This window comes from Cavia porcellus, unplaced genomic scaffold (genome assembly GCF_034190915.1).
Source record: "Cavia porcellus strain 051 isolate PalLab524CR breed Dunkin Hartley unplaced genomic scaffold, mCavPor4.1 scaffold_11, whole genome shotgun sequence".
Classification (NCBI taxonomy): Eukaryota; Metazoa; Chordata; class Mammalia; order Rodentia; family Caviidae; genus Cavia; species Cavia porcellus.
In genome coordinates, this window is record NW_026947494.1 from 72,873,325 (window position 1) to 72,898,151 (window position 24,827).

General features: G+C 37.4%; 1 long non-coding RNA gene across 3 annotated transcripts in view; it reads right to left on the bottom strand.

Moving 5' to 3' along the window:
* Positions 1-24,827, bottom strand: part of LOC111755677 (uncharacterized) — a 202,648-nt gene that overhangs the window by 118,082 nt on the left and 59,739 nt on the right. For 2 of the 3 annotated variants that reach the window (XR_002790228.2, XR_010050610.1), the window contains exon 3: positions 11,185-11,397. The exons of the other annotated variant lie outside the window; for it this stretch is intronic. This is a non-coding gene — a long non-coding RNA (uncharacterized LOC111755677). The remainder of the gene's footprint in view (positions 1-11,184; positions 11,398-24,827) is intronic. 3 annotated transcript variants of the gene reach the window in all.

Genomic DNA, 24,827 nt, shown 5'->3' on the forward strand with positions numbered 1-24,827 from the left:
CTCAGGGTACAGACAAAAAACAGGGCACATGCTGTTGGGAAAACTGTGTTTTGATAACATTTCTTCACTTAATTTCTAAAATAATGTGGTGAAGCGGTATATTACTTTTGTTACTGTCATTAAAAATCAACACCAATGTATCAGCTTAGCACACAACAGATTTACTGTGTTACAGCTCTGTATGTAAGAAGTCCTGCATGGCTCTAACTGTGCCAAAATCAAGGTATTGAAAGGATTGTGTTCCTTTGTCAAGGATCTAAGAGGAAAACTGTTTTCTTGCTTATTTAAGTTGCTGCCACAATTCAGTTATTTTCCATTATGGGGCCGAGGTCTCCTATTCATGCTGGTTGTAAGCGGAAGGCCAACCCCAAGACTACAGACAGACTGTGATCCATTACTGGAAATCCCTCTCCCCATTTTCAAAGCCAGCAATTGTGCTCAAGCCATTTTCTCACTTCAGATCTGTCCTTCCTGTGCTTCTGTTCTTACATCTCTGACTGCCTTTCCCTGTCTTTCCAAAGGTTCATGGGATTATATCAAGACCACACAGGTAATTCAAGAAAATATTCCACTGTTAAGGTTTTTTTTAGCAGTTGGGTTTGTATCTTTAAACTCCATGTGCTTTTGCCGTGTCATGTGACACAGTCATAGGCATCACCCCAGAGGGTGAGGAAAGTGCTAGTTCAGGGGCCAACTTTCCAGGTGGTCAGCATGCTGCCCAGAAATGGCTGCAGGAAATTCTAGGAACATCTTTCTTGGAAATATACTTTGATAGATTAATAAATCTTGCAAAGAAATTCTAGTTAAGGATATTAGTAAAATCTCATATAAATAACCTTATTGAAATGTCAGTTTTTGTTTCAGTTTGTATTTTTTTCAGACTACAGAATAGAGGATAATCCAGCTGGGAACAAGATATGTGCAGCTGATAATGTTATTGATTATGACATGATCTACAGAGTGTGTGATTCTCACATCTGCTGCTCCAGGGAAAGGACACAGCAGAGACCCTGTTCCACCTTAGAAGATAACACTGCTGTGTCTTCTTGGGCTGCCAGATGAGAATGGGACCCACTGACTGCTAGCACAAGCTCCCATGTCTCTGCTCCTCCGAGGCTGTTCTCCCACACCTACACTGGTAGGACAGCAGATCCACACCCACGTGGAGGAGGAAACAAGCTAGACTCGAGTTTCACCCTTGAAGTGGTCACTTGTGTTCCCAGTTACAACGTACAAGTCACAAACGCTTAGAAACAAGTTAAGTTTTGAGCTGTTATTCACTGTTGGTGGGAATAGGGAATGATACAGATGGGTATGATAAAGAATATGGAGGCTCATTGAAATATTAAAAATAGAATGCCCATCTGGACCAAGCATCTCATCTTTTGGATATATACCAAAAGAACCAAAAACTCTCCAACAAAGATCTCAAAAGTCACACCCATTTTCATTTCATTTCAGCTTTTTTCGTAATAGCCAAGAAGTGAAAGCAACCCCATCCATAGGTAGTGAATAAAGAAAAAGTAGAATATTTATAAAAAATGCATTATTCAGCCATAAAAAGAAGAAACTTTGTTGTATGTTGTAACATAAATAAACCTTAAGAATATTGCATTAAGTGAAAATAAGTGAGTGACAGAAAGACAGATATGGTACAATTCAATTTATATGAGGTATCTAAGGCAGGCAGTCACCTAAAAAAACAGTACCATGACTGCTGGAGAGTGGGAAGAGAGCGTGGAAAATGAGATTTGCTCCTTGGTATATATAATTTCCCTCTTGCAGTATAAAACAGCTCTAGAGAGCAGTTTCACAATAATGTTAATATAGTCTTCTGAATTGTTCATTAAAATAATGATGATTTTCTAGAATATTTTCTACTATATTTTAAAAAATAAAAAAGGAAATTCATTAACTCTTAATTATGTAATATGCATATTCTGTTTTCCTCCTCAGATTTCAGTATAATTACCTCATGGTTCTACAAAAGAAAGACAAATGGTTCATTGAGCACACTCGCGTGCTGCGTTAGGAGCAGAGAGTGCTGCAATATAAGGCACAATACAAGCTTTTCGTGATTGTCTCCCTCAACAGCATGTGTATTACTTAAAACGTGGGAGGTACTCAGAGTGAATCTGTCCAATAAAGGCTGAATAGGGAGATTAATGAGTGAGTAGTTTAAGAGAAAAAAAAAAAAAAAAAAAACATGGTAAAAGTAGCTGTGTCCCTAATACACCATGAGCTGGAGCAAGTTTACCTAGGAGAAGAAAATGATCCACATAAATGCACCCTGTGGTAGGTTAGGGATGTGCCCTTGGTAATGAACGAAGAAAAGTCTGCACAGCAGCTGGGGTCCCTGCGCAGATTTAGAGTTGTTGGAGAAGAATTCTCTGGTTCCTAGACAACCACTGAAGAAGCAAGATGAAAGAGATGATGGAAGAAAAATGAAGGAAGGAATAGAACAACAGACTGAACATGTAAATTGGAGGACACATCTCTCCATCAAGAGCAAGACAACTGAGAAGATAGATGTGAGATATAAAAACAGAAAATGAACATAGAGCATAAAAGAATTTCAGGTCCATGCATTAAGACCAACTCAAGATAAAGGCATTTTGCTTGACAAGACGCAGGGACCTTGAAGGAAAAGTGTGAGGATGATAGAGTGACTAATATTCTAGTCCTCAACTCAGTGGGAAATAAAAGCGGGTGACCCCTCATTTTAAAAGAACCAAGAACTGTGTTCAGTTATCTCTGTGAGATCAACAATCTACCTATTTGTGTGTGTGTGTGTGTGTGTGTGTGTGTGTGTGTGTGTGTATTTTTGTGTTACATGGGGAGGAAATCTAATATAGGCAATGAATGGTCCTCAAACCTTCAGACAGATTGTAAAGATAGCACAGGGAAAATCTTCAGCGTTTGTATTTTAAGGGGATGAGCAAATAATATCCTTTATCACATGCCTGCTTCTAAAGGAACTGAGATCTGGAGTCCAGGACATAGACCCCACGTGAGCCTTAGTCCTAAAAAAGTTGTGACTGCACAAGGTAATCTTGGTACAGTAGCGATATCAGGTTTCAAATAGATCCCCCCCCCAGGCCATTTTACCTCCTCAGAGAAGACTAGAGCAGAGCAGAGCACTGCCTCCAGCCAAGGAAAGACAGAGGTGACTGGCACGTAACCAGGTCCTCCCAGTGCTATGGGAGTAATAAGAAGTGAAGCAGCTGGGGGTATTAAAAGTCAGCTTCTCAGAAAAACAATCAGCACTGCCCACCAGAGGGACAGAGAGCCTTTGTTTCCTGATCGTGGATCTCTATGGAAAACTTCATCCTCTGGCAAACTGTGAGTATAGACGCAAAGCCACACGTGACCATCATTTCCACAGGGAACTGTTGTAAACCAGAAGGGACAGACTTAAAACTAAACTAGCATGGGCCAAAGGCAAGAAGTATTAAAATGGTGGGGTCTAAGAGGAATAAAACTAAGTAAGAATAGGTAGAGTCATAGGTACTGTCCAACGTTGCATTTTTCTAAAATATATCTAGTTTATTAGTGTGTAAAGTCACATAACAATACCTTGAAATGTGTGGCTGGAGGGTTAATCAGGAAATGTCCTGACCCAACTTCAAAATGTGATTTTAAAAATACTTTTATGTTTACATTTGTAAAATTTATCACAATAAAAAACATGCTGCGATTAATCCACATCAAAATAACCCCGTCTCTTAAATATACCCATCCCATAGCTTTGGCACTTTCTGAAGTGGTTCTGAAAGCCTTTCATGTGTCTTTAGTTGCAGTGTCCATGGCTGTCCTGATATCCAGAATTGAGTTAAAACACTTATCACTCATAATCATTTTGACTTTGGGGAAGAACTAGACGATGGATAATGCCAGATCTTGTGAATAAAGTGAATGACATACAAAAAAAATAAAGTCCCTCCTCCATGAAACTAAACAAGTGTGAAAAACTGTTCCCTGCTGAAATTTACGTGCCAAATAAAATGAATATCCTGGGGAAATAATTCATTAATCAAGATAGTGGAAATATGATGGGAACCACTAGATGAAAAGAAAAAGTTTTGTAAGTGATGTGATCATATAACTCTCTCATGTACCCTCTGCACACTATACAAATTGTATTGGTGGTGATTGTGTTTTTCTCCACTGGGGGACATTTGTCCAAGTTAGCACAGATCTAAGCAAGAACAAAGTTATTTGCTCACCTTAGATAAACCATGCGGAAGAACTCCCCGCATTTGAAATATATAGTTTATTTGTGAATTGGATTGTTAATTTGCATGGATACAATGCTCTTCACCCGTGAATTTCAGTGCTTAGAAACCAAGGTTTATAGATACATGTGCTGGGCAGGTATTTGTTCACTAAACAGATAATAAGATAATAGTCAGGCATCGGGGTACCACCTTACTTACAAAGGCACACCATATGTCACCAATGAATCTTTGACACACAATGCTTATTTGCGTTGGCTGCTTAATCTTGTCAGTGTTTTTTATCAGCCAAATGCATTGATATCACTATTATCTTACATAACACATTGTACCTGGGAAGCAACCAACACAGACTATTCCCTCTTCTTTATCTTCTAAAATTAGAGTAACAGGGCAGAAGAGAAGAGTTTATGAGCCCTCACTGCCACATCACTCTCAAGGCTCAAAATTTACACTAGAATCAAAATGCCTTTCTTGAGGTGTTTTACTAACCAGCCTTTAGAAAAAGAATGCTAACAACTAAATTTTAACACATTTGTAAGAGGGAGAAAAACATTTGTTGCTTATATGCTGATAATGGAAATATTTAACAAGGGTTCCAATTCCCAGTGTTTAAATTTATCTGTCAGGTCATCTTTAGAGCTAAGTATTTTGCATATTTTTTATGCTTCAGTCCCTAATAAAGCATGAGACAACAAAGGAAGAAAATTAAATTTTTAAAACTGAAACGCAAAAGCATGGTTAATCTTTTTTAAGTGCTGCAATGTCAAGTGATTTACTCACAAAGCAATGCTGACATTTTAAAAACAGATAAAATTCAATAAGCTTATTTATTGTATTATTCTGTAAAATCTCCTAAGACACTCATATTTCAAATGTCAAACACATTGGGAAAATCTCTCCAAAGCAGGAGTAAATACTCTTTTAACCCAGCAAACACTACAGTTGCATATTATTATATTTCTGTACAAAAATCAACATTGTTTAATCTTTCAGTTTAATTCAAATTTATGATGAAGTTATTAGTCCATCATATTCATCGCATCTCGCAAATAGAAAAATTATTCACACTGCAGACACAGATAAACACAGGAAGAAAGACAATGATAAGAGGAATGAAATGTAAAGCTTCTTTGTACTTGTATAAGGTAAAAGCTATAATCACTGCTTTTCTAAATGATAATTCTTAATCTTTGTGGCATGGGTAGGAAAACATGAGATGTAAGCAGACAGCCCTACCTTCTTTTCACACCACTGTTAACATCTCCTGGCACACTGTTCTTCTGTAGAACCATGTCTTTTTCAGTTCTCTGCGAGAAAGACTCAGTATCCTTGCCATTCACCAGAAAAGATTCTCCCATGATTCCTAGCTCTCAAGGCAAGCAAACAGCCATGCCTCCATCTCCTTCACTAACAGAACAGTGTCCATCATGGTTCCACTGCTGTCTCTTATATCCTTTGCCCCATTTACATGGCACTGACCCCATTTTCTTTAGTGCTTCTAACTAAGACCTTAACTCTCAAGGCAGATAAAGGTCAAAGTAAGATGTGATGGTTAACTCTAGAAGATAAGTATTAATTTGGGAAAATTCCTTGCATAGACAGAGACAAGTTGCTAAGGCTATGCAAATATTTTATACTCTATATTAAATTTAAATTTAGAATACACGTAAATTGGGTCTAACCATTGGCTCTAAAGAAACAGCACAGTAATTTAGAGCTCATTGGTATATAGGTAAACGATATTATAATTTTCTACACAATGACCTAGACAACAGAGTTAAAGAATTTTAAACAATGGCCAGAAGGATTAGCATTCACATCTTTATTTTAAGATCATTTTCTCTAACATTTTATATTGAAAAGGAATGTACTACATTTGGAAGTATATTATTAATAATTCATGATCTCTAAGAAAACAGATATTAAAGAAATATAAAAATTTTTCTCTCATAACAACAGTATATTTTTTTTCTCTTAGATAAATATTGATTTACAACAATTTTGATGCCACAGAGATGACTCAGTTGTAATATTTGAGATGAAAAATGATCATGGTGAATTTAGTAAATTATTTAGGTATATTCACAAAGATTTGACTTTTTCCTTAAGTTCTTGTCTTTTTAAAAATATTATAAGCAATATTCCACTTCCTGCTATATCAAATGGTAAAAATTTAACTAATGGTATAAATAAGCAACATCTGTTTAAGTGAACATTATACACAAAACAATATTGTCATGTGTATTCTGCTTATACTAACAAAATCTGAGATATTGTTGGCTTTCATGAGTGTTCTGACTTAGATAAACTTCAAATATACATTTGCATAATGTTTATTATATTTTTGTGATTATTTTCATTACTCATTTTTTTAAAAAGTACTAATTAGTTAACTGAGCTTCAGAGTTGACATTTGAGTTCCAAATCAATTTTGCTCCTGAAAATGTGGTTATTAAGACGAAGCTCCAGCCTGACCAGTTTTGGTGTTGCATGTTTCCAGGCAGGATGGTGAGTTAGGGGCACGTGGCCGGGGTGGCTCTGTGTCCGGTCCGTCGTTCCTTCTCTGGCACTGTTTGTCTGCTCTGCTTACCGAGCACCCACAGACTGGGCAGCCTTGCCTTGCCAGGGCATTGCACCATGGTATCCTGCACTGGAGCCTGCTGGCTACGGCCGGAGTTCTTCGAAACAGTGAGATAATTTCTGCCTTTCTTCTGTGAAATTGTGGGTGTCAGATGTTGTGCCTCAGCTATCGGAAAGCTAACGCAAAAGATAAATGACTGTAGTGATCTGTATTTACAAATCATTATTTCTCCTGATTCTAATTTCCATCTCTACATTTTTTGTGTAAAAATATCTACTGCCTTTTAAAAGCAAAAAAAATATAATGATCAAAGGGTTTGTATGAGTACAAACTCACGACTGCCTGCTTGCAAGGCAGGCACTTATGCTGCTGAGCTAAATCCCCCAGCCCCCGATATTCATTTTTGAAAATTAAAATTGGGCAGAAATTCTTAGTATCCTGATTTGATTATCACACATATATGAACTATGATATTGTACTTAATAACAACATACAAATATAATGGGTATCATAAATCATAAAATTCAGTAAATAGAAAGTTAGGAACTAAAACCACAGGGCCACATTCTTAGTAGCTGCTTAACCATACATTTAAAGATTGTAGAACATGATACACACGGGGACACTGAAGCTACTGCAGATATTAAAGTCAGACAGGCATATTAGGAGGATCTGCCAGTGATTGGGCAGCACGAGGAGGTGACAGGTGCTGCGGGGAACAACAGGTGCTGTTTGAGAATTGGGAATAATGAAGACAGAGGAGTCCCTATGGTCCTCACAAAATAAGCACTGGGAAATAGAAACGGACATTCTGAGTGACAGAATGGAGATCACCACAGAGAACGGAAAGGACGAGATTAAGCGAAGAGATGCTGGAAAGGAAGCCAGAAACAGTCCAGGTTTGCTCCATCTTGGTTGATGAAAGCCTTGAAAGTAAAGGTAAGTGTTTGGAAAGAGAGAATGAGGATCTCAGGGAGGCATAAGGTAAGTTTGGGTAGAAGTCTAAGAGTGGGAAAAGCTGGGGCTAGATTTCGATGCTTACAAACCAAGTAATGAACATTAGACTCAAAATTGCTCCAAGCTTTCAACAGTGCAAAAATAGGAACAGAAGAGGACCTGAAACCAGAGGAAACAGAAAAAGCACATTGTCAGCAGCTCCCTCACAATGCCCTATCCTGCACATCTTATATCCTCTCTCTGAGATACCTCTTACCTTTTCCACAGAGTAGAACTTAGTGAGTCTCTCTCCTGTGAGATGGTGATGAGAAGAAACACACAGATGTGTTCCACCAAGCCGCAGGTTATAGCTGTGTGTTATGATGTAGTGGAAGCCTTGAGATGAGGTTAAGCTTAGCTGTAGGAAAGCAAAGCACTACAGCAAAGTAGGAAGGGACGTGGAGGCTGGAGGAATTTCACACCACATCAGGACACACTTGAGTCTCTAAGAAAGGTTCAAACTGACAGCAGGAACCTGAGATGCAAGCTGGAGAAGACGCTGGGGGAGAGAATCCATGACACAACATCCGGTACTCAAGGGAAGGACTGGCCTTGTGGGAGACGGGAGCTTTCTGCATCATCATATCAGAAGGCACAAGAAGACAAAGGGGAGTGGAAGAGGAGAGCAACGCCGCCTGCGAGCTTTTACCTTCTTGTTGAAGGAAAGTACACTTCAGCCTTGGTCAGGGGAGTTGGGGGGAATGTATAGAGATGAAAATGTTGTCATCTGCAAGGACTTAGGGACCTTTAGTGACCAAAGAGTGAGAATTATTTGTTCAAGAACAAGGCAATTAGTAAACTGCTCTTTCAGAATTTAAACCAATTCGCATTTCTCCAAAGCTGGGTCCTGATATTTACTAGAGAAAATTCACCCAAATAAGTGAAGTGTATGTTGGATGGAAGAAAATGCACTCTCAGTGTTCTTCCATTCAACTCTTCTATTCTCGGCAATTTGGAGGACGTTAGGATTGTTATAGTGGCATCATATTAGAGAGTGTAACAGGAAAGGCAATGCTATGCACTTCCCAAAAGTGTAGCTTATGGGAGCTCCACTTAACAGCAGAAATTCAGTGTGAATGTAAGAACTCAGCTGAGTCTTTGGGGCTGGTAGAAATGTTATATGAACTGAAACTGGAATGCTATTTTACAATTTATGAGGCTCCTTTTATAAACTTTTGTTGCACTTGAATGCTTCTGCAAGATGCTATTTAGAATGAAAATGACAATAGAAAGATCAAATTCTCATAAAAGTTGATTATTCTGGCTGAAAGAATATGCAAAATATCTTGAAGGCATGTGCACTATGCTTAATGCCTATCATTTAGGATTCATTTTCTTAAATATTGCATATAATTGATGAAACTTATTTGCATTGGAATAATCTAGCCGCTAAACTCATCTAAACAAAGCATCATTTCAAACTAAATTTCTGTCTAAATTCTTCTAACTTCTAACTTTCTGTCTAACTTCTTCACTGTGCTGAATAATACAGATTAAGGGATGTAGGAACTGGACATTGCTTACATTTGCTTAATTCTTTAAATCTTGGGCCATAACAGTAACATTGTATATTTTTCCACTGTATCACTCGGCTTTCCATTACTGTGACAAAATACCTGAGAAAAATAGCTCAAAGAAGGACAGAGTCATTTTTGGTTGCAGTTCTGGAGGTTTACTGTGTACCTGTGAGGTAGAATGTCTTGGTGCAAGAATGTTGCAAAGCAAAACTACTTATTTCATTATCAGATGTAAAGCAGAAAGAGGCAGAGCCAGAGAAAAGAAGAAACTAGGGACCCGACAGTGTAGTCCCTGAGATCACATGCCTTGTTCTACTCCCTTTAGCGAGGTCCCACCCCCTATTTCCACCACATACCAACAATGCCAGCAGATGTAATCTCCTCATGAGTGGATTAATCTGCTAATGAAGCAGAATCTTCATGATTCCATCCTTTCAAAACCCTGTCATCTGGCAACCACACCTTCTATTCAGTGAGCTTCTGACATTTTAGATAACAACAACCACACAGTAATCAACACTGTATTTTCCCCCTAAATCAACACCCAAAGAAAATATTTCCCTGGCTTTCCAAGTGCAGAGGCCACTTACTATTTCACCTACCCAGTATCATCATGGCTATTTCTTGATATTCCACTTCTGTGTTGCTTCTTACTCTACAATGAGTGAAATACAAACAAACAAACAAAAAACAACCTCCCCCATATCTATATGACCTTACTACTCTGGGCTGGTCAAGGCTGGATATCTGACTTAAAGACCAGAGTCTTCCAAGAAAGTCAGAATTTCTAGGATACTGGAAAATGTATAAAATTCAGATGCGCCAATGCCATGGACCAAAGAAATGATGAAAAGTCATCTGAGGAGAGAAAAGAATAAATGTGTCTAGAACCTGAGGGTGGTGGCACAAGCCTGTAATCCAAACACAATTAGAGTCCAAGGCGGGAAGATCATAAGTTTGAGCCCCACGTAGGCACCTTAGGGATTTAGTGAAATAACACTCTGTCTCAAAAATTAAAAATGCAAAAGGGCTGAGACATGTAAAGTACAAAACTATCCTTTCCTCACCAGGAATATTTCTATAAGTACATGAAACCCAAAGATAAATGAAAACTTTTACTAACTTTGTTGATTATAAACAGCCTAATCCATTTGTGAAAGGACATGATATTTTACATTTTCATTAATCCTGCAAAATCTATCTATGAAATAACGTTTTAATCTCAACTTTAAAAGTACACCAATAACTTCCCACAAATTATTGCTTAATAAAGGCTAAAAGATTTGGACTCTAACATTGATTGGGGGAAAAAAAAACAGAAAAGTGGATAAAATTGTTAGAACTTCCCTCTCACAATTTTGATTCTTATCCTATTCATAGGGAATTAGTGTTCAGCTTTTTAGAATAACTTTATTCACAAACCACCTACTCAACCCATCTTCAGTTCTTACAGGTCACTTAGAAATGAACTTTGACTTTGTAAAAAATTACAGAAAACTATTCTCAAGAATTTGACCCAGTTGGAAAATGCAATAAAATAATTTCAAAGACACCTTTGGGACTTTGACCCCAAAATGATAGACATTGAGGAGTGAGTGGGGAGCTGGCTTTTAATGAATCTCATGTCTCTCCCTCTAATGGACCTGGAGGGAAATGATCTGGCACAAGATCAGAGGTGAGCACACATTACTCTAAGTGGTGGAATCCTGTCTCCACTGCAGGGATGGCCAGATGGGCAGATTTTATCCCAATTAGGAACACATTTTTCTTCCTTAATGTGAATTGCCTAATACTGCCCTGAGAAGTCCTGCTTATCCTTAGCTGCATGTATGCTTTTTAATTTAATACTTACATTTTGGATGATCCCAAAGCAGGAGGAGACATCACTTCAAAGGAACTTGAACTGGATTGCAACACTGACCCAAAGCTTTGCTAGTTTGAAATTCTGCTGCTTCAGCCCGTGGGAAAATTCTGCTGAAGGAATCCACACATGCCCGCTTGCTCACTGCCCAGTGCCCACTCCATTCTCCATCCTTTCTCTTGTCACAGTGGGGCTGGAAGGTACCTAGTCAGAGCAATGCAAAATCAGGGAAATCTGCAGTGATCACTTACCTGCCATTGCTGCCGATTCATGTATGGAAGCAGGAGAGACAGATGGCGGTTATGAAGAAAAATGAGCCTGGCTGAGATGGAAGTCTGAGAGTAGAACACGTAGGACAAGAAGGCCACTCCACGGAGTAAAGTTTAGCTTTTTAATTGTGTTTGATGTGTATATGATGAAGGTATTTACATAAATATATAATTTATTTAAAAAATCAGCTTTTTAAAGTTTAAAATCCATTTAGTTAGCTCTTTATGTCCAGGACACTTGGATTCCAAGAAGCTTCGGGTGGTGACAATGTGGAATGTGAATGAGTAGAGGACCGAGTACTGATGACCTGCTTCCCAGGTTCCTGCACCAGAGCGCCAGGAAATAAAGAGCCTCCTCCAGGCACCACCTAGGAGCACTGGGAGGTGGTTCTTGGTGAACAAGTGAAGACGGCGTGAAAAGAGGAGACAGGAAATGTCTTGAAAGCAACAGCAATGCTAAGATGACCTTTCTTTTACAAACAGATGAGAAGATCTCCTGGTTGGGGAGTGGACTGCTCCTTAGGTCTCCTTGGCGAGACGGATGCTTCACCACGTGGGCAAACATATGAGTATCAAAGTCAAAATCTGTTGAATTTTATTTAGTGCCCAGGCTATTGTGTTTTGTGACCTGTGTGTTGGAGATTTTTACTTAAATGCTGACATTTGAAAATCAGGAAGCTTTGATGAAAATTTGAATTTCTGGCTTCTCTAAACTTAGCAATACCAGCATGCTGTCATCACTCAGCCAACCGTGAAAAGCAGCAGCTAGCAGGAGAGGGGGAACTGTCCTGCACAGCCCCACCTGGCCCTCTGACATAACTTCACCCACTGTTTCAGGTAAAGGAGGGAGGGCTGCACCGCCTGTGTCACCTGACGAAGAGCTAGATCACGCAACCCTTTTTTGGTTTTGTATTCTGCCTATTCAATCTATAACTTCCAGTAGGGACTTTGCAAAATGAGCGTGGCATCTGAATTGTATCTAAGACTATAGATTTTAGACATTTACTTTCGAAAACAAGAACACATTTCTTGTAATATAAACTAGTACAATTTGAATTGCAAAATTGGCTAAAACATTAAGAACTCTTCTAGCTGAGGCAACACATGAGTGAGTTAAATTACAGTTGAGCTGACCCATTTCACCTCACCAAATTTATCTTTCTCAGTACTTTTACACAGTAACAAGCTGAAATAAAACATCCTCCTTAAATGTAGAGTTTAAAATGTTTGACGCAAGAGCCCATACATGAATTTTGATGATGCATTTATAAACTGACTTTTGAAAAGTGTCTTCATAGAGTGTACTCCTTGAGTAATTTCCTCAAATACCTTTAAAGGAGAATTTCTTCTGTCGCTAGTTTATTTAGTGAATATGTGAAACACATTACACTTTAATATCCTTGCTTTCCAGTTATATTGAACCTCTCAGTTGTCTTTACAATTCTGGTCTTCCCAGAAGCTACAAACAGAGAAAGTGGTTGTTTAGAGAATAATTTTCCCTAAACAAATCATTCTCATTTGATGAATGCTATGTAATAAAAATGAGGACATAGGTGCTGATCTGTACGGATGTGGCATGAGGGACTTTGATTTTCTTTCTTTCTTTCTTTCTTTCTTTCTTTCTTTCTTTCTTTCTTTCTTCCTTTCTTTCTCCCTTTATTTCTTTTGATTTTTGTGGCTTCATCAAATATTCCACATATTTAGAAACAAAAACCAGACAGTGCAATAGCAAAAGGAAGTGAATCAGATGTGCTGAAGAAGCATCTAGCAAAGTAGCCCACCCACAACCACCGCCTTCCTCCTCCTCACGCCCAGGCTGAGCCTTCTGAGTATCCACTTTTCAATTTCTGGAAGCAGCAACCAGCACACCTGTCTTCTTTTCATGTTTGATCCATGTCTACAACTTGTTCTATGACTTTATTTTTGTAATCATCAGTCTTTCTAAGTTGTTCAATGAAAAAGAAATTGCAATATTTTTGTGAGAATCCATTTATTCACTCAACACATTATTGAGTTTTTACTGAGTATTGGAAATAGAAGGAGAATAGAAGGAGAAAAATTAAGTTTCTCTTGGGTTGCTTAGGATGACATAATGCAACATAATAATCTCATGTCCTAAATACTAGGTAATGATGACTAACATTTTTAAAGGTAAAATAGAGAGAAAGTAGAGAGAGAGAAAGAGACAGACAGACAGACAGAGACAGAGACAGACACAGAGAGGGAAACAATGTTCCTTAGGGATCCTTCCAGGGAAGAAGTAACACTGTGTCCAAGACTTGAGTTAATCAGCAAATAAGTGAACCATAAGCCAAGCAGAAAGTAAAGGATTTACAGAAGCCACCATGTTGACTGAATATTGATGGAAGATTCTAAAACACACCATCAATTTTATGTGAACCCCAACTTTGCTAGCTCGAGTATTTTGTGTTCAGTTTCCTTTGACAGAGCCTTTTCTCCATTTATCCTTCCACTCAATAAATATTTGAGTTGTGTACTGAAAAAGGAACTGGATAAATCATTGCTCAATTAAAATCAGATGGAACCCTGGAAAGTAATTAAAAATAGGGACCACGAATCTTGGCAGATACTGTAAAAGTGCTAGTGTCAGGTTGAAAAACCAAAGAAAACTATAAGGTTGGCTTAGGTGTGGTCCTAGGTTGTATTAAATGATGGGAAAAAATCTTTAAAACTTAAGATATTACAATAATAATTGTATTTTTAATATTTCAAGCTATGAATCTAAGCATTAAAAAGTCATATACTGTATCTTGGCAACGTAGAATAGTTTATGGAAACTACTCCGCTTTCCATGGACATTTTAAACTCAGGAGAAATATAAAAACACACTGTCTCCAAGGCAGGAGAAGGCAGTGGAACATGGGGGAACCCTGAGAACGTACACACATAGCCAGCTGTCCCCAGCAATCATTATACACTGAACAGTCAGGTTGGAATCCAGTGAGATCACTAAGATACTGAAGCGAGAAATATCAGAAATGAGCGATCTAGAAAGGAAGGACCTCAATATCTCCAAGTAAGTTTCTGCTAGACCCTTTGTTATTTTTAAACTCTATATGAGGAAAGAATTTCTGTAACCCAGCTTTGAGCCCAAAGCCAAAAAGAGAACTGGGAATTTTTAGTCCTAAAAATTTAGAGGGATTTAGTAAGCACTTCTCACTCAAAACACACACAAATCATATTAGAAAGCACTTGTGCTAATTAATCCCAGGGCTAATGAAGAACCAAAACTTTAAAAAAAAAACTGTATCTGTTTATTACATCGTGCATTACATAATCTGTTCCTGTAAACTGTTTAGAAATTCTCCCCAGGTGTGAATCTCTACATGTATATCTATCCTTTCTGTGTTAGAGGGAAAAACAGATCATAACAAGACAAAAAAATAAATTCTTAGAAAAATATGAAATGAAAAAGACATATAAAATGCCATTATTAGGTGATCTAGAACAGTTACTATGCTTTCTCTTGTTATTTTCAATAGAGTTGTCCACATCATCAAACATATAATAATTTAACATAACATTGCATAGCTATTTTAATAAAAACACAACTTTGGAGACATTGTTGGAGTTAAAAAGCAGTTAATAATCAAGCCAGAATGGGTATATTATTACATCTTGTCATCTTCAGAGTGGTTGCCTCTACTCTGAGACTTGATATTATCAAGCATACCAAATTCTAATAAAACCAGTCAAAGAAAAACAGCAGTTTAACAAATCAGCTTCAAATAAGATCAGTTATGGTAAGACAATGTAAGTAATACAGGGCTTCAGTTTAAGTTAATAGGGAATTAAGGATATTTACCATAGTATATCCTGCTACTTGTGGGATAGCTGTCTGTGCCCTCAAATCTAGTATGAGTAGACAGACCAGAACAAAATCAAACTAAATAGAGCGATAAGACTAATGTGGCTTTTAAATCCTGATACACTATTAAGAATGTCCTCTGCCTTCCTTTTTAGGCAATTCCTCACCTTTCCCTTTCTTGGGATGCTTTGTATAATTTGGGTCCCACTAACACCTTTAGTTTTTAGATTAAGGGGGCAACCCATTATCTGTCTGAGTGGTGCTGAACCTTTTTACCCCTGAGCTTGATCTTGAGCTGTACTCTTTTACTTACTAAAGCCACAAAGATTTTCCTTCCTTCTAGCTGTGTAGTTCTACACTGCACAAAAGTGTCATAACTTTCCAACTATCTGCGGCTGCTGGATGAGCTGTCCCTATTTCTCTCTGGTTCACTGTTACTTAGAGCTTCATTTTTCTCATCTTTGACTTTCAGTTTATTAACCTTCCTTCAGGTTGAGTATATTTCCTATTCAGAGCATCTCGATGGATCCTGCCTCCTAATCTACTCTGCCTGTGTTTCTTTTTGTTAGCGTGTATCTAGGCTATCTATATTAAAACGTATAGCCCACTTTCTTTGCCTCAACTCTGCTATTCTATTTTTCTGCTATTTGTCCACTTTTCTCCTTCATTCCAATGTTCTCCTTGTTCATTGAGGCCTCTCTGCCACTGTTGCTGGAATCCTGGTATTTTTTTTTTTCTCTCTCTTCTTTGTCTAGATAGCTGATTACTACAAGTTTATAGTTTAGTTTTATATGAAACTTCTCTCAACTTGCCCCTTCCTCACTAAAGAAAGCACTTTGTTGCAATATGATTCACTTAAAAATCTGTACATACTTAATTATATACCTTAGTAAGTTTTGGGTAAGCATGCATCACACACCTCACATACATATTACCTCCCCAAACTTCCTCAACTTTTCTTCTCTAATATATCTTAAGCATTCTGATACTTTATTCTTCTATGTGAATCTAGCAATGAACTTTTCAATTTTCACAAAAACATTCTATAAGGAGTGTAACAATAATTTTGTGTTGAATTTATTAATTTGGGGAAACATACTCAATTATAGCACATTGCAGGTAATCATTTATTCTGATTTTCTTTCACTTCTTCCTATAATGTTTCAATCTTTTCTATAGAATTCTTGAAAGCCTTTTATTAAATTTATTCTGATACCATATGGGATCTGCTGCTTTTGGGAATATGATAATTTCATTTTATTATATTTTCTAATTTGCTGTTACTTTTGTAATGCTATTCCTTGTCATGTGCTGTGTGGAAATCTCTTAGCTCTCAGGTTTGTTTTGACAATGATTTGAAATATAATAAGCATGGGTAGTTAAGCATGATTCAGTCAGACTCGAACTCAGCAGATGCATGAAATAAACTTTTAAGTACTATCTCTGCAGGCATGCATTTGCCCAGAAACTTCTTTTCACGGTTTGCAGACTCTGGTCCACCTGCTGACTCTGTGGAAGGATTTAAATGAGAACAGTTTGTGAACCATAAAGTTAAACTAAGTGAGAGCAACTCGCTTGATCGTCCAGTCCTTTTTCTCTTGTTTTTCATATAACTCATTTCTCCTGTGGCTCCTCTCATCAGTCATGTTTTGGCTTTTGAACCACGATGAATCCCAGCTCATCTACAGTGTGACTGCTGCTGACTTCACACTTAATTTGAAAGACTGGGTTTTAGGAAAAGAGATGAACCTGGTGGACAGGAAATCAGTTCTCCGTTGTCCTCAGTCACTTGACATCATCATCACGTCATTTTCAGATTTCTACGAGGAATCCAGTTTCCAGGCAAGAAAACACAGTCTAGGATGTAAATAACTTAGCAGAAGAAAAGATAGAATGATACAAATTTTGCTCTACTTAGGTCTAAGTAGAGCTTTCTCCATTTCTAAAGTATTGTCATTGGTTCTTATTTTTATCAGTATTATGTCTGCATTGCACAGTATCAACACTGAACTTTTTATACCAAAGGTGAATTGCATTATGAAGAAAGTTTATAAGGGTTCTGTTAGTCAGCTATTTAACTACTCAGTGTCTGAAACTGGCCCACACAGAGAATGGACAGGCAGCAAATCTGGTCGTCTAATCATGTGACAGTGACAAAGGTGGATTCTGCTGCTGAATGATGGCTTTTACTATGCCATGAAGCTCTCTCTACCATGATCAGCACAGTCAGGAGTAAAGGGAAGCCTTAGTGAAGAATTTCTTCTTAGTAAAAGATATGGCAGGAGAATCACCACATCTCCTCAATGACATTTTTTAAAAAAGCCAATAGAGGCCAGTTCCCCACCAGACTGGGAACCAGGCCAGACCAGAGACTGTAGCAGCAGTGGCTGGGAGCTCCACCCAGGCTGTAGGAACATTCTCCCTGACCAGAGACCAGGCCAGGCTGGTGAGTGTTAACAGCAGTGGCTGGGAGCTCCGCCCAACTTTCTCCCTGACCTGTGGACCAGGCTGGTTCCCTACTGGACAGGTGACCAGGCTGGACTGGGGAGTGTAGCAGCAGTGGCTGGCAGTCTCACCCAGCCTGTGGGAACTCTCTCCCTGACCTGGGGACCAGGCCAGTTCCCCACCAGACCGGGGACCAGGCCAGATCAGTGACTATAGCAGTGGTGGCTGGGAATCCTGCCCAGCCTGAGGAGACACTCTTCCTGGCCTGAGGACCAGGCTGTGGTTCCCTGATGGGTCCAGTGAGTGGGGTCATCCCAGGGAACCCCATCCCAGGCTGGCGGACTTCTCTCCCACAACTGGAACAACACTTGAATCTCCAAAATATAGCAAAATGACAAAATGAAAGACCAAAATGCAATCTCAAACATCCAGCCCATCCCAAGAAAGCCCAGGAGCCATGTGCATAGATGAAAACACATGCCAGATCACTGAAATACCTGAAATAATGGTAAAATTGAAATAAAGAAGCAAGTATGGGAAGCGTTAAAGGAATTCAAACTAGAAATAATCTCTCAGATGAAAGAAGAATTGATAAAAGAAATGAAGCAGATGCTAAACATAGCTAAAGAAGATGCAGTTAAATAAATGGAGGAACTAAACAAAAGGATAGAATACCTAGATGAACAATATAGGAAACAAACAGAATACATAAAACAGATGCAAAGATACATACAGGAAATCAAAAACTCCATTGAAAGCTGTAAAAACTGCCTCAATGAATGTGAAGATAGAATCTCAGACCTCGAAGACAAGATTGCAGCCAGTGAACTGGAAAGGAAAGATCTTTTAACAATAACAAGAAATTAGGAAATAGCAATTCAACACCTACATGATGATACAAAGAGAAACAACATAAGGTTGATAGGGATAAATGAAAAAGAAGGGGACAACATAAAGGATGTCAAGAGGAAATTTAGAGAAGTAATAGCATAAAATTTCCCAAACAGGAGACTGGAAACTGATAACAAGATCAGTGAAGCATATAGAACTCCAAATATTCATAACCAAAATAAATCTACACCCAGACATATAATAATGATCATCCCAGAAATTGAACAAAAGAATAGAATATTAAAGGCTGTCAGAGAGAAAAGACAGGTGACCTATAAAGGAAAACCTATCAGAATTAAAGCAGTCTTCTCAGCACAAACAATAAAGTCAAGAAGAGCATGGAGTGATGTATTTCAGATCCTAAAGGAAAATTATTTCCAACCTAGGCTGATGTACCCTGAAAAACTGTCCTTCAAATTCAATGGAGAAATAAGATACTTCCATGACAAAGATCAGCTGAAAAACTTCATGATCACCAAGCCAACCCTGCAAAGAATACTGAAAGACAGCCTAGATACATTTAGGAAAAAACCACTAAACAAAGAAGACAAACAGAGCAGAAAGATAAACATGCAACAGCAGAAAGATAATATGTCAACAATAAACCAACATATAACAGTTCTAACTATTAATGTAAATGGTCTCAATACACCAATTAAAAGAAACAGACTGGCAGAATGGATCAAGAAACAAAATCCAACCATATGCTGTCTACAAGAAACCCGCCTAACTCAAAAGGATACTCACAAACTGAAAGTCAAAGGATGGAAAACAATACTTCATGAAACAGGAACCCCAAAAAAGTGGGGGTAGCTATTCTGTTTGCAGACAAAGTCAACTTCAAGCCAATAATGATCAGAAAGGATAAAGAAGGTCACTACATACTAGTTAAGGGAAAACTCCAAGAGGAAGAGATAACTATCTTAAATATATATGCACCAAACTCCAGAGCACTCAGTTATATAAAACAAGTATGAACAGAAATGAAAAACCAAATCAGCAGTAACACAATTCTGACAGGATATCTTAACACTCCATTGACACCAATGGACAGATCAACCAAACAGAAAATCAACAAAGAAATAAAAGAACTGAATTGCACCTGTGAACAAATGGAATTGATAGACATAAACAGAGTATTCCACCCAACAACAACAGAATACCATTCTTCTCAGCAGTACATGGGTCATTCTCTAAAACAGACCATATATTAACTCACAGAACATATTTAAATAAATGCAAAAGAGTTGAAATTATCCCTTGCATGCTATCGGACAATAGCGCTATGAAATTAGTAATTAACGATTAAAGATACTGCAAAAATCACACAAACACATGGAAAATGAATAACACACTCTTGAGTAATCAGTGGGTCACAGAGGAAATTAAAAAAGAAATTAAGCAATACCTACAACCAAATGAAAATACAGATACAACATACTGGAATCTGTGGGATGCAATGAAAGCTGTCCTCAGAGGAAAATTTATTGCACTGAGTTCCTACATCAGGAAAACAGAACGAATACAAATAAACAGCATGATGCTACACCTCAAACAGCTAGAAAAAGAACAGCAAGTCAAGCCCAAAGCCAAAAGAAGAGAGGAAATTATAAAAATCAGAGCAGAAATCAATGCAATAGAGACTAAGAAAACAATCCAAAGAATCAACGAATCAAAAAGTTGGTGCTTTGAAAGAATAAATAAAATTGATAAGCCCCTATCCAACCTTATTTTAAAAAGGGAAGAAAGAGCTCAAATCCATGCAATAAGAAATGAAAAAGGTGAAGTCACTACAGACTCAATAGAAATACAGAAGACCATCAACACATATTTTGAAAAACTCTACTCTCAAAGGTTTGATAACACAGAAGAAATAGACATTCTTAGATTCTTAGAAACTTAGATTCTTAGAAACATATGAAGTACCAAAGCTAGATCAAGAGGATGTAAAAGTGCTGAATAACCCAATCTCTATCAATGAAACTGAACATGTAATTGATTCCTTACCTACAAAGAAGAGCCCAAGCCTAGACGGATTCACTGCAGAATTTTACAAGAAATACAAAGAAGACCTAATACCGACACACCTCAAACTCTTCAATGAAATTGAAAGGGAAGCAATCCTTCCCAAGTCATCCCTGGAAGCAAATATTACTCTAGTACCAAAACCTGAGAAAGACCCAACTGAAAAAGAGAGCTACAGACCAATCTTCCTAATGAACACAGATGCAAAAAATCCTCAATAAAATAATGGCAAATAGGATGCAGCAAATCATCAAGAAGATTATACACCACGACCAAGTGGGATTCATCCCAGGCATGCAGGGATGGTTCAACATATGTAAATCAGTAAATGTAATCCACCATATCAATAAAGCCAAAAGTAAGAATCACACAATCATTTCCATAGATGCAGAAAAAGCCTTCAATAAGGTCCAACATTCATTCATGATAAGAACTTTACAGAAAATTTGAATAGATGTTCTTTACCTCAATATAATAAAGGCCATCTACAACAAACCAACAGCCAGTATCATACTAAATGGCCCAGAATTGAAAGCCTTTACTTTAAAATCAGGCACAAGACAAGGATGTCCTTTATCTCCTCTCCTATTTAATATAGTACTGGAAATACTAGCCAGAGCAATTAGATAAGAGAGAGAAATAAAAGGGGTGAAGATAGGAAAAGAAGAATTTAAATTGTCATTGTTTGCAGATGACATGATGCTCTACATAAAAGACCCCCTAAACTCCATTGAAACACTCTTAGATATAATAAATAAATTCAGTAATGTAGCTGGATACAAAATCAGTACTCAGAAATCAATATCATTCCTATACACTAACAACAAAATCACAGAGAGAGAAATAAGAGAAGCCACACTCTTCACACTAACAAGCAAGAAAATGAAATATTTAGGAATTACTCTCACGAAAGAAGTGAAAGACCTATACAGGGAAAATTATAATACACTGAAAGAAGAAATTGAAGATGATCTCAGAAAATGGAAAGACATCCCATGTTCATGGATAGGAAGAATAAACATTGTGAAAATGGCCATTCTCCCTAAACTCTTATACAGATTCAATGCAATCCCAATAAAAATATCATCAACATACCTTATAGATCTAGACAAATCAATCCTAAAATTCATCTGGAACCAGAAGAGACCTAGAATCGCAAAGGCAATTCTAAGCAGCAAATGCAAGGCAGGAGGCATTACAATCCCTGACTTGAAGTTATACTACAAAGCAACAGTAGTAAAATCAACATGGTACTGGAATCAAAACAGAGCAGAGGATCAATGGAATAGATTAGGAGATACAACCACAACTACAAACACACTCAACCACCTTATCATTGATAAAGGTGCCAAGCAGGCTCACTGGAAAAATGGCAGTCTTTTTAATAAATGGTGTTGGAAAAACTGGCTCTCCATTTGCCGAAAACTAAAACTGGACCCAAGCCTATCACCATGTACTAAATTAAAATCTAAATGGATCAAAAGTTTGAATATTAAAACAGAAACACTAAATCTATTGGAAGACAAATTAGGTAGAAACTTTGAAGACATAGAGGTAGGTAGAGAATTCATGAACAGGACTCAAACTTCACGGGAAATACTTCCCAGAATCAATAACTGGGACCACCTCTTATTAAAATGTTTCTGTAAGTCAAAAAAAATAAATCTCCAGCATAGTGAAAAGAAAACCCACAAACTGGAAAAAGATCTTAGTGATCTCCCCTTCAGACAAGGGACTTTTGTCTAAAACATATAAAGAATTAAAAAAAAAAACCTCAGAATTCAAGACCCAATCCAAAAGTGGGCATCTGAGATGAATGCACACTTCTCAGAGGAAGAAATACAAATGGCAAATAAATACATGAAAAAATGTTCATCATCATTGGTTATTAGGGAAATGCAAATTAAAACCACACTGAGATTCCATCTCACTCCTGAAAGAATGGCCAGGATCAAGAAAACCAACAACAACAAGTGCTGGAGAGGCTGTGGGGAAAAGGAACTCTCGTACTCTGTTGGAGGGAGTGTAGACTGGTACAACCTTTGTGGAGGTCAGTCTGGAGATTTCTCAAAAAGCTGGGATTGGAAGTCCCATTTGTTCCAGCTATTCCACTTCTAGGCATATTCCCAGAAGAACTGAAAGCATCATACCACAGTGATATATGTGCACCTATGTTATAGCAGCACAATTTGTAATCACCAGATCTTGGAAACAACCCAAGTGTCCATCAACTGAGGAATGGATAAAAAAGCTGTGGTATTTCTATACAATGCAGTACTACTCAGCTATAAAGAAGGATCACATTGAGGTATTTATCAATAAATGGGCTCAGCTTGAAACCATACTCATAAGTGAACTAAATCAAACTTGCATCTGTGAACACCGAATAGTTTCCCTAGTGTAGGAAATGATTCAAATATATAAAAGTATGTGGTAACCATGATTCCCCATTATGTGGCCTTGAAGCCTTATAAATTTTTCAGTCATTAATTGGAATGGCTTCATTTTGGGCTATTCAATATTATGGCCTGTGATGCAATGAACAGCTATTTTGAAGAAAACAAGACATCATAATAACCAGTGCTGATTTAATACCATCTTGTTTTGAAGCCACACCAAACTATGGCTCTTCTGTCTCCATTGATTTTATCATGTTGTATCTTGCTGGATTTTATCGTATGTGGTAGTATAAACAAAAATTGTTATAGGCAAAGAGACAATATAGAAACCATTGATTATTTTTCTGTTAGCTGGTTCTAAATACTCTACAATGCTCTCATCCACTTGAATGGTGTTACACATTACACAATGGTCTTGATATGTTTGATGCTATAGCATATGAAGTTATATTCAAATATTTCAAGGAAAAAGACACTATGGTAACTACTATTAGGTCGGGTTGTTCGGTGGTGAACCACTAGGTTGCTGAAGGTGTCATGCTTTAACCTGTATTGTTATGTTGTTATGCCCCCTTTTGTCTCAACCTCTCCCTTATTCATTAAAAAATTATTTAATTTTTTAAAATTTCTTTTTTAAACTAAAAGGAAAAAATCAAAAAGACTAGAAGGATATGTTATAGTAACTTTTTTGATTTCCTATTAACTTGAAGTCCTGTAATACCCCCAGAATCTTGTTTTGACTGATTGGACTCTATTCTGCTCTGTATGAAAGTATCAAGTATCAGAGTATAGGCAACTACTTTGAAGGCAATGGGATTCACGATGATGCCCATTCTGGTTTGACTATTATCCTCTTTTGAGGTTCAGTAAGGTTTACAATGTTTGGGTTTTGTTGGTCTTGTTCTCTACTGTTTTGTTTAACTTTGTAATACCTGATGAGATGGACAGTTCTTGGGAAAGCAGGAGGCATTATGGTGACCATTGTTGATGACCTTGTGCTCTGTTTTTGCATCATGTGCTATGTCTGTCCTTGGTTTTGACTGACAGCTTTGTTTTGTTATGCTTGATTTTATTCTCTTACAAAAGAAAGTAATGAGATCTAGGGGAGCAATGAAACCCAAAATGTGTAAGTTTTGTTGTAATAAAGAGAGGGGAAGAAAAGTTCCCTGAAGGATACAACAGCAAGGATGTTTAGGTGTATTACATAGAAGACCATATTAATAGTTTTTGATTGGATTATTGAACACAACTGTTTGCAGTCTCACTGTTTGAATGTTCGCTTTATGTGCTTTGATCCTGTGACCTGAAACACCGTTTCTAAGATGATAGTGTGTAATCTGTCGACTGGTGATAACTTACTGTTTTGTTTGTTTGTTTGTTTGTTTGTTTTGTGGTTCTGGATTGCTTGCACCCTTACACTGTTTTGTTTTGTTCTGCTTTTTTTTCTCTTTTTCCTTTTAAATAAAAAAAACCAATAGCTACTATGCAAGGAAAAGAACAAAAGGAAATATAATATGTATTTCTGAATGGAAAAGACATTGTAAGAAAGAGACAAAGCAAATATACTTAACGTGGCATTTTTGAGATTATATATAGTGAAACTATCAATAATAAGAAAAGAGAATATGGAGATCTTATACTTCTTTGATTTGATAGGGTCATTTTTGTCCGTTAATTGATCCTTTCTTGACCTTTTCATATCCATTATCTACAAAATGTAGAAAAAACAATATATTACCCAGATCACCTGAGGGAATATTTCTGTGTCGGTCTTCC